Genomic DNA, 9,573 nt, shown 5'->3' on the forward strand with positions numbered 1-9,573 from the left:
TGAGAATATGCGCTCAGATGGCATAGAAGTTGCAGGTACATATAGAACACTCCTAGCAACATACGCGACTTTCGGAAATTCGCTCTCGTGACGTTTCCACCAGTCAAGAGGTTTAGCGTTTGGCGTCATTTTCACAAGCAAATATCTCTGACGTTCGTCAGAATTCTCTTGCTCGGTTAGAGGTTGAGTAAATTATTTTCTAAAAGCTTTTTTGATTGGACAACGTGATTATAACCATACGATCTTTTTTGTTTTTCACACCAAGTCGGCACTTCCTTTACTTATTTAATCTTTTATCATGTTAAATGTAATTCGAGTTATTAGATCAAGACGGGTCGGTGTTTTAATTGCCATACGGTCTTATTTGTTTTTTTACACCAAGTCGGCTTTTCCTTTACTCATTTAATCTTTGATAATTTTAAATGTAATTCGAGTCATTGGATCAAGTGCAGGTCGGTGTTTTGATTGCCGATGCGATTAGAACCTATCATAATTTTGACACAAAGTGACTGTCTTTGTTAGGCAATTAGCGGGATTTATGACCGGTATACTGTCATCACCATAGCGACGAATTATCCGGACTAAACATTATGACACGAGGAACGACTTTTTGTACAATGTTTGAAGCAAATTTCACGAATACAAAGTCTTTGAAATTACTCGATTTTTTTTATTTTTTTCTTCCGAATATTCGATTCGGAAAATAGTATCCGAATATTCGGTCCGGGACCGAATATTCGGATATTCGGATATTCGTTGACATCCCTAATTATTTGTTTTCACATCCTTTATCTTACCAACAGGGGAACCATTCTTCATTTGGACATCAAGTCAAAGAACATTGTGCTTGACAAAAAATTCAACGCTAGATTGATAGATTTCGGCTTGTCAAGGGAGTCAATGACAGGAAGCAATATAACAACAGCACCTTTAGCAGGAACGGAATTATACCGTCCACCAGGTGTTCACAAACTGAGCCCTTTATTGGATGTTTATGCTTTCGGTGTTGGTAAGACTTCATTAAATCGTCTTTGTTATAGTCCCGATTTATATAGAAAAAAGTACCACTTACGTATAACTGGGAAGAACTTTCTATCTGATCATGTTTTAGGTGTTTAATTGTTCATATCATTGAAATATACACCTTCTTTACGTCTTTTGTTATTGGCCCGTTGCATTTGTGTCCAATGATTTAATTTTGATATTTTTCTTTCGCATTTAATTACTTGGTTACATGACGAGTTTACAGGCAATATAACACATACTAACGATGGCCTGTATGCTTCGTTAGTTAGTTAGTTAACTTATATATATGTTATAATTCAATTTTCCAGTTATTAGGGAAATGTTGACCGGCCGAGGTCCTGAGGGAATTGAGGGAACACCACTGAAAAAGATGGATATGATGAATTTTGAAGATTTGATACTGGTGAATTTTTATTTGTATTTAAAATCGTATTGTTTGAAAAAAGCCTGTAGGTATGTATATATTAACTGATTTTTTTTTTCAAAAGTATTTAAATTTCATTTGGTTGCGCACAATACAATAAATATATATAACAACATTTCTAGCTAGCTTAGTCAAAGTAAAGCCTATTTGCGACATCTGACTTACCAGTACACTTATGTGTCAAGTAATTTTGAAAATCGTTCCTGATTTACTTTCTGGAGTTCCATTGTTCACTATAGTTACCATATCTTCATTTATATCCTGTATTTTGAAGACGCCATAACCAAATAATTTATCAAAGGCAAGTACTTCCATAAGCGCATGTGACTTTAAGGACAACACTAACACACTTTAGGTTACATAAACCTTGAGCGGAAACATTAATGCCTATTGTAAATGGGAATGCTACTTAATATTAAAAATATTATAGCTATATAATACATTATACTTAGTTTATTTCATATTAACCTCGTTATTGTGTTGGTGGCTGCCATATTTCACCTGGAGCATTTTTATCCCCACCGAAAAAAAAATCGGAATGGATATAGTAATTGGTCCCGTCTGTGTGTCTTGCGTCCTTCCGAAACTTTGTCCAGAGCATAACTCCAAATCTATTCAATGGATTGACTTTTAACTTTAAATATTAACAGATGGCAACTAGGAGAAGTGCAGTGACCAAGAACCATAACTCTATCTACCTTAGTTTGTTTGATTATCTCCCCTTTTATATAATTTCAAAGTAAATTTTTGTCCTGAGCATAACTCTAAATCTACTGAAGGGATTTACATAAACCTTGAAATATAAACAGATGACAACTAGGAGAATTGCAGTGACCAAGAACCATAACTCTATATACCTTAGTTTTTTAATTATCTCCTCTTTTATATAATTTCAAAGTAAATTTTTGTCCGCAGCATAACTCTAAATCTACTGAAGGGATTTACTTGAAACTTGAAATATAAACAGATGGCAATTAGGAGAACTGCAGTGACCAAGAACCATAACTATCTACCTTATTTTTTAAATCATCTCCCCTTTTATATAATTTCAAAGTAAATTTTTGTCAGGGGCATAACTATACATCTACTGAAGGGATTTACTTGAAACTTGAAATATAAACATATGGCAAGTAGACGAAGTGCAGTGACGAAGAACCATAACTCTATCTACATTAGGTTTTGAATTATCTCCCTTTATTTAATTTCATAGTAAATTTTGTCCGAAGCATAACCCTAAATCTACTGAAGGCATTTACTTGAAACTTAAAATATAAACAGATGGCAAGTAGGATAAGTGCAGTGACTAAGAACTATAACTCTATCAACGTTAGTTTTTGAATTATCTCCCTTTATTTAATTTTAAAGTCAATTTTTGTCCGGAGTATAACTCTATATTTACTGAAAGGATTTACTTGAAACTAGAAATATAAACAGATGGCAACTAGGAGAAGTGCAGTGAACATAAACCATAACTCTATCGGCCGTAGTTTTTTAATCACTTCCCTTTTTTCATTTTTATATATTTTATTCTCTACAGCATAATTCCAACACTATATAACTAATTAATCCTTGAAATATAAATAGATGACACAGCTACCATGTTTTAAAATAAAAATGTTCTCTAAAACAAATGTTCTCATACAAGCAAACACATTATGGCGGGGATTTGGCACTTCTGTGACAAGCTCTTGTTGTCATACATTTTTAAGAGCGAATGGTTTAGATAATATATATCATAATTAAAAAAAAACTGAGATTTTGCACTAGTCAAATTTCTGGGGTTGACGTGCAAATTTCCATATATTTTTTAATTTCATATGTTACATAATAATGTACATTATACCTTCTTCAGATTATCAACTTTTAATTTTTTTGTGGTAATAATATTAGGTGACTGAGTGATAACTACATTATACTATAAAAGCAGAAGAAAACTCGTCTTGGGAATGTCTTGTAATTGAGATCTTCTTTTCCATCTTGATAACTTTTCTGAATGATAAATTTAATCTTTATCCCCGCCGAAAAAAAATTCGGAGGGGATAAAGTAATTGGTCCTGTCCGTCCGTCCGAAACTTTCTCCGGAGCATAACTCTAAAACTACTGAAGGGATTTACTTGAATCTTGAAATATAAACAGAAACCAACTAGGAGACGTGCAGTGACCAAGAACCATAACTCTATCTACCTCAGTTTTTTAAAATTATATCCCCTTTTATTTAATTTCAAAGTAAATTTTTGTTCTGAGCATAACTCTAAATCTATTGAAGGGATTTACTTGAAACTTGAAATATAAACAGATGGCAAGTAGGAAAAGTGCAGTGACTAAGAACCATAACTCTATCAACCTTAGTTTTTGAATTATCTATCTTTATTTAATTTCAAAGTAAATTTTTGTCCGGAGCATATCTCTATATCTACTGAAAGGATTTACTTGAAACTAGAAATATAAACAGATGGCAACTAGGAGAAGTGCAGTGAACATGAACCATAACTCTATCGGTCGTAGTTTTTTAATTACCTCCCTTTTTCATTTCCATATATTTATTCTCTACAGCATAACTCCAACACTATATAACTAATTGATCCTTGACATATAAATAGATGACACAGGTGCCATGTTTACAAATATTATTCTTCTCTCTAAAACAAATGTTCTCATACAAACAAGCACATTTCAGCGGGGATTTGGCACTTCTATTGACCAGCTCTTGATGTCATAGATTTTTAAGAGCGAATGGTTTAGATAATATATATCATAATTTGAAAAAAACTGAGATGTTGCAATGGTCAAAATTCTGGGGTTGACGTGAAAATGTCCATATATTTTTTTTTAAGTTTCATATGTTACATAATAATGTACATTATAACTTCTTCAGATAATCAATTTTTATTTTTTTTTGTGGCAATAATATTAGGTGACTAAGGGATAACTACATTATACTATCATTCTAGGGAATGTCTTGTTATTAGGATCCTCTTTTCCATCTTGATAAACTTTCCTGAATGATAAGTTTAATCATTATCCCCCCCGAAAAAAAATTCGGAGGGGATATAGTAATTGGTCCTGTCCGTCCGTCCGAAACTTTGTCCGGAGCATAACTCTAAAACTACTGAAGGGATTTACTTGAATCTTGAAATGTAAACAGATTCTAACTAGGAGAATTGCAGTGACCAAGAATCATAACTCTATCTACCGTAGTTTTTAAATTATCTCCCCTTTATATAATTTCAAAGATTTTTTTTTTCCTCAGCATAACTCTAATTCTACTGAAGGGATTTACTTCAAACTTGAAATAAAAAACAGATGGCAAGTAGGAGAAGTGCAGTGAATAAGAACCATAACTCTATCTACCTTAGTGTTTGAATTATCTGCCTTTATTTAATTTCGTAGTAAATTTTTGTCCAAAGCATAACTCTAAATCAACTGAATGGATTTACTTAAGAGAATGGCAGTGATCAAGAACAATAACTATATCTACCTTAGTTTTTTATTTATCTCCCCTTTTATATAATTTCAAAGTAAATGTTTGTCCGGAGCATAACTCTAAATCTTTTGAAGGGATTTAATTGAAATATGAAATATAAACATATGTATAGTAGGAGAAGTGCAGTGACTAAGAACCATGACTCTATCTACCGTAGTTTTTGAATTATCTCTCTTAATTTAATTTCAACGTAAATTTTTGTCCGGTGCATAACTCTAAATCTACTGAAGGGATTTACTTGAAATATAAAGAGATGGCAAGTAGGAGAAGTGCAGTGACTAAGAACTATAACTCTATCTACCTTACTTTTTGAAGTATGTCCCTTTATTTAATTTCATAGTAAATTTTTGTCCAAAGCATAACTCCAAATCTACTGAAAGGATTTACTTGAAACTTGAGATATAAACAGATGGCAAGTAGGAAAAGTGCAGTGACTAAGAACCATAACTCTATCAACCTTAGTTTTTGAATTACATCCCTTTATTTAATTTCAAAGTATTTTTTTGTCCGGAGCATAACTATATCTACTGAATGGATTTACTTGAAGCTAGAAATACAAACAGATGGCAACTAGGAGAAGTGCAGTGAACATGAACAATAATTCTTATCGGCCGTAGTTTTTTAATTACCTCCCTTTTTTCATTTCCATATATTTTATTCTCTACAGCATAACTCCAACACTATGTAACTAATTGATCCTTGAAATATAAATAGATGACACAGGTGCCATGTTTTACAAATATTAGTCTACTCTCTAAAACAAATGCTCTCATACAAATTAACACATTTCAGCGGGGATTTGGCACTACTTTGACAAGCTCTTGTTGTCAAAGCAAAGATTGTCTCGATTGTTTGATAGAGGAAGCGCTCAACTAACGCGATGATTTTTATCTTTTCTTATTAACATCCAATCAAACTTTAATTAAAATAGTCAAGACTATTTTTATAAAATAAATAAATTAAAACATAACATTCAACGGGCCTTAATTGTTTCTTAAGTGAAAAATATTTGCATTAATGTGTATATGCGAGGTTTCTGGAAGTCATTTCGGTCTGGATTTTACTAGATTTATTCTTCAATTAGTCGTGAATTACCAATGTATAAACCCCATCATATTAACATTAGCAGTTGCGGGTAAATTAGAAAGTCGAACAGTACGTACCATCCGTGATATTTAAATGGCGCCCACGGACTGTCAACTCGTTTGAGCTCATTTCTCACTGTTATTTGACGCTATAAAAATGAACTACAGTTCCCTCAAAAGGTAAGCACAACGGCGAATGATTACAACTATCAGAAATTTAAAATTTGGTGTGTATGATTCGCCAGAATAGGAAATATATAGTCGCTGCTTTGTACTTTTTTTTCCGAAAACAAAATTGCTACCAAAAGGTTCCTAATGTCTTTTTGTTCCATTAGTACTTTTTTCCGGAAAATATCAGTACGTTATAATTTTGATAAAGTTTTATTGAAGCATTGGAATTTGGCGGATTAAGTGCATATTTGTGTTTTCGCCGCCCAGATCCATTTGTTTAGGGTTTAATTTCTTTTCGATTATACAAACGACATTGTATTATTTTAATTAGCCCATTCAACAATTTAAAAAGACATGGAATGCAACATCGATTGACAAACATGCAAATTACTGATTGTCAATAGAAGAAAAAATATGGACTTTATCCACGTTCAGTCGCGAAACAAGCAACGCAGATTTCCGTTATTGTGATTGAATGTTAATGTTTTGTCTTAATCACATTAAGTGATAGTATGCCCTTACACGAGAACACCTTTGCATATTATTCTGTGCAGGAATGTTTTAACTAAGGTATAATAATAAGTAGCTAAACAAAAACGATCATGAACACAATAGTTATCATAATTATATTTCTTTGTCATGTTTTTAGAGACACGTATGGACAAATGTTGTCTGGCAGAATGTGTCCAGTATAGCTAGTCAATGCATATCTAGCGTAGATGATGCAAGTGGCAAAATATCATCAGCTTCAATACGCACATCATTGAAGGTGAGAGTCTTGTAAAAAAAACACATAGTTATACAAAACGTTGCCACAACCCGCAATATTTAAAGGGGCCTTTTCACATATTTTGGCATTTTTTAACTTATTCATTAAATGCTTTATATTGATAAATGTAAACATTGGATCGTAAAAGCTCCAGTAAAAAATCAAGAATAAAATTAAAAAAAGGAAAAGAACATTGCCCGGAGCAGGTTTCGAACCAGTGACCCCTGGAGTCCTGCCAGAGTCCTGAAGTAAAAATGCTTTAGCCTACTGAGCTATTCCGCCAAGTACACATACTTGTCGTATTTTATACCTTATATAAGCAATCTTCGTAGTTTCACAAAATTTAACGACAAAATCAGAACTCTCCAAATTATTCAATCGTTTCGCGTTGCAACGCTTTATAATTTTTAGGTTTTCAAATCGTCAAAAGATGCATATAATGGCTATATTAGACCATGGTAAATGTTCAGTATTACTGTTTCCTCACAAATATCATAACTAAAACGAAAATTTGCGAATCTGAAACAACTTTTTTCAATTTTGTCAATTTACCAAAGCGTGAAAAGATCCCTTTAATATTTAAAACTATTTTTGTGCGGATTTGGAAGCATGAAATAATAGTTGAAATTACGTGGTTGTGTGTTGTTTAGCATCTAACGTATTGGTAGTATTTTAAACTCACCTGAGCACGGAGAATGGTAAACTATTGTGGTCAGTCCATGTCCGGTATTGTGTCCCATAAATGCCGTATGTCCTGAATTTAAAGCTTTTTAGTATACCCCCACAAACGAAGTTTAGGTGGTTATAAAGGAGTGAGCTTGTCGGTCTGTCTGTCGGTCAGTCTGTATATTGTATAAGTGTCCGATCTCTAATTCAAGTTGTTTTCATCCGATCTTCACCAAACTTGGTCAGATGTTGTATCTAGATGATGTCTAGGTGAAGTGCGAATATGGGTCAAAAACGAGGTCACGGGATCACTTAGTGCGTTTTAAACATTGAGCATGGTGTCCGATCTCTAATTCAAGTAGTTTTCATCAGAGCTTCACCAAACTTGGTCAGAAGTTGTATCTAGATGATGTCAAGGCCAAGTTCGAACATGGGTCATGGCAGGTCAAAAACTAGGTCACAGGGTCACTTAGTGCATTTTAAACATTTTTGTTGCCAGTTTGTAGTTCCTTACTTCCTTCCTTCCCTCCGTCACACTTTTGTTACAGTTTCTCATAGCACCTTCAATACTTTACCGATCTCTTTCATATTTGGCACGTAGGTACCTTGCATGGACCTCTACCTTTTGATTAGGTTTGAGGTCACTGGGGTCAAGGTCATCGAAGCTAATAATAGATTTTTCTGTTACCCTTTTTGTTACAGTTTCTTATAGCACCTTCAATTCTTTACCGATCTCTTTCATATTTGGCATGTAGGTACCTTGCATGGACCTCTACCTTTTGATGAGGTTTGAGGTCACTGGGGGTCAATGTCAAGGTCACCGAGGCTAATAATAGATTTTTTAGGTGGTTATTAACACAAAGATTGACAAAGCGCATCATTGGGAGCATCCATCAGTTTCACTGATATTCTTGTCTTTAACTGTTTTTTTGTGAAGACAACATGCAAAATATTCTGTGTCAATGCGGCATGTGGGGGTATTCGTCATGTCTGTGACAAAGCTCTAGTTGCTCACGAGGTCACAAAAGTCATCCAAGTTTTATAACAGTTGATCAAAATAGTTATCTAAACAATTTCTTGGATCAATTTGATTCAGGATAACGTGCCTCAAAAACAAGATCTGTTAGTGTAATCTTATAAAAACAAAGTCACAACTCTAGTAGCCTCTGTTATGACTCCATCTTTATGAAACGTATTGCGACATTTGCTTGACCATATTAAGGCCGAGTTTGAGTCTGGGTAACGTGCATCCAAAATCACTTCTCAATGTCGAATTTAAAATAAAAACATGTTACAACTTAAGAGGCCATGTGTATAAATTAATATTGATCAAATTTAGTCAGAATATTTATCATGACACTACCTAGGCCGCGTTCAACACTAGTTCGTAAAACAAAACTATGTCACAAGGTTAAGTCTAAGAAAAAGGTCGATAATTCTCTAGAGCTCATTGTTATGATTCAACCTTGATGAATCTTGGAAAGAATGTTAATGTAATCAATATCTTTGACGTTATTTCATCTTATTAACAAGCTTCCTAAAACTTGGTCACCAGGTCAAATCTTCGAAAAACCTTGTTATTAGTCTTGAAGCCACATTCAAGACACAATCTTGATTACTATCGGTTAGAATGGTTATCTTGATAATATCTAAGTCTAGTTTGAATCTACGCCCAATACCTAGGTCACCTGGTAAAATATTAACAAAAACGTGTTACAACTATACAGGCAACATTTTCGATTCAGTCTTATTGAAACTTAGTTTGAAATTTTATCTTGAAAATATCTAGTCGGTTTTTTGAATGTGAGTCTACATGCTGAGTTTCCTTGGGCCAAAAAATAAATCAACAGGTCAAGTATTCAACAATTGGGGTGCCTTGAACTCATACGAGCGCTTTAAGACCATTATAAAGCTCTTGATAAAATGTGCTTGTTCCGTGCGTGCATTA

The 9,573-nt window shown here is 33.6% G+C and overlaps 2 protein-coding genes across 5 annotated transcripts in view; one reads left to right on the forward strand and one right to left on the reverse strand.

Annotated features, from left to right (window-relative positions):
- Window positions 1-9,573, forward strand: part of LOC127833769 (uncharacterized) — a 140,610-nt gene that overhangs the window by 99,768 nt on the left and 31,269 nt on the right. The gene's annotated exons all lie outside the window — the stretch shown is intronic.
- Window positions 1-9,573, reverse strand: part of LOC127833773 (major facilitator superfamily domain-containing protein 1-like) — a 152,108-nt gene that overhangs the window by 86,764 nt on the left and 55,771 nt on the right. The window lies entirely within an intron of this gene.

Source organism: Dreissena polymorpha, chromosome 6 (assembly GCF_020536995.1).
Source record: "Dreissena polymorpha isolate Duluth1 chromosome 6, UMN_Dpol_1.0, whole genome shotgun sequence".
Taxonomy (NCBI): domain Eukaryota; kingdom Metazoa; phylum Mollusca; class Bivalvia; order Myida; family Dreissenidae; genus Dreissena; species Dreissena polymorpha.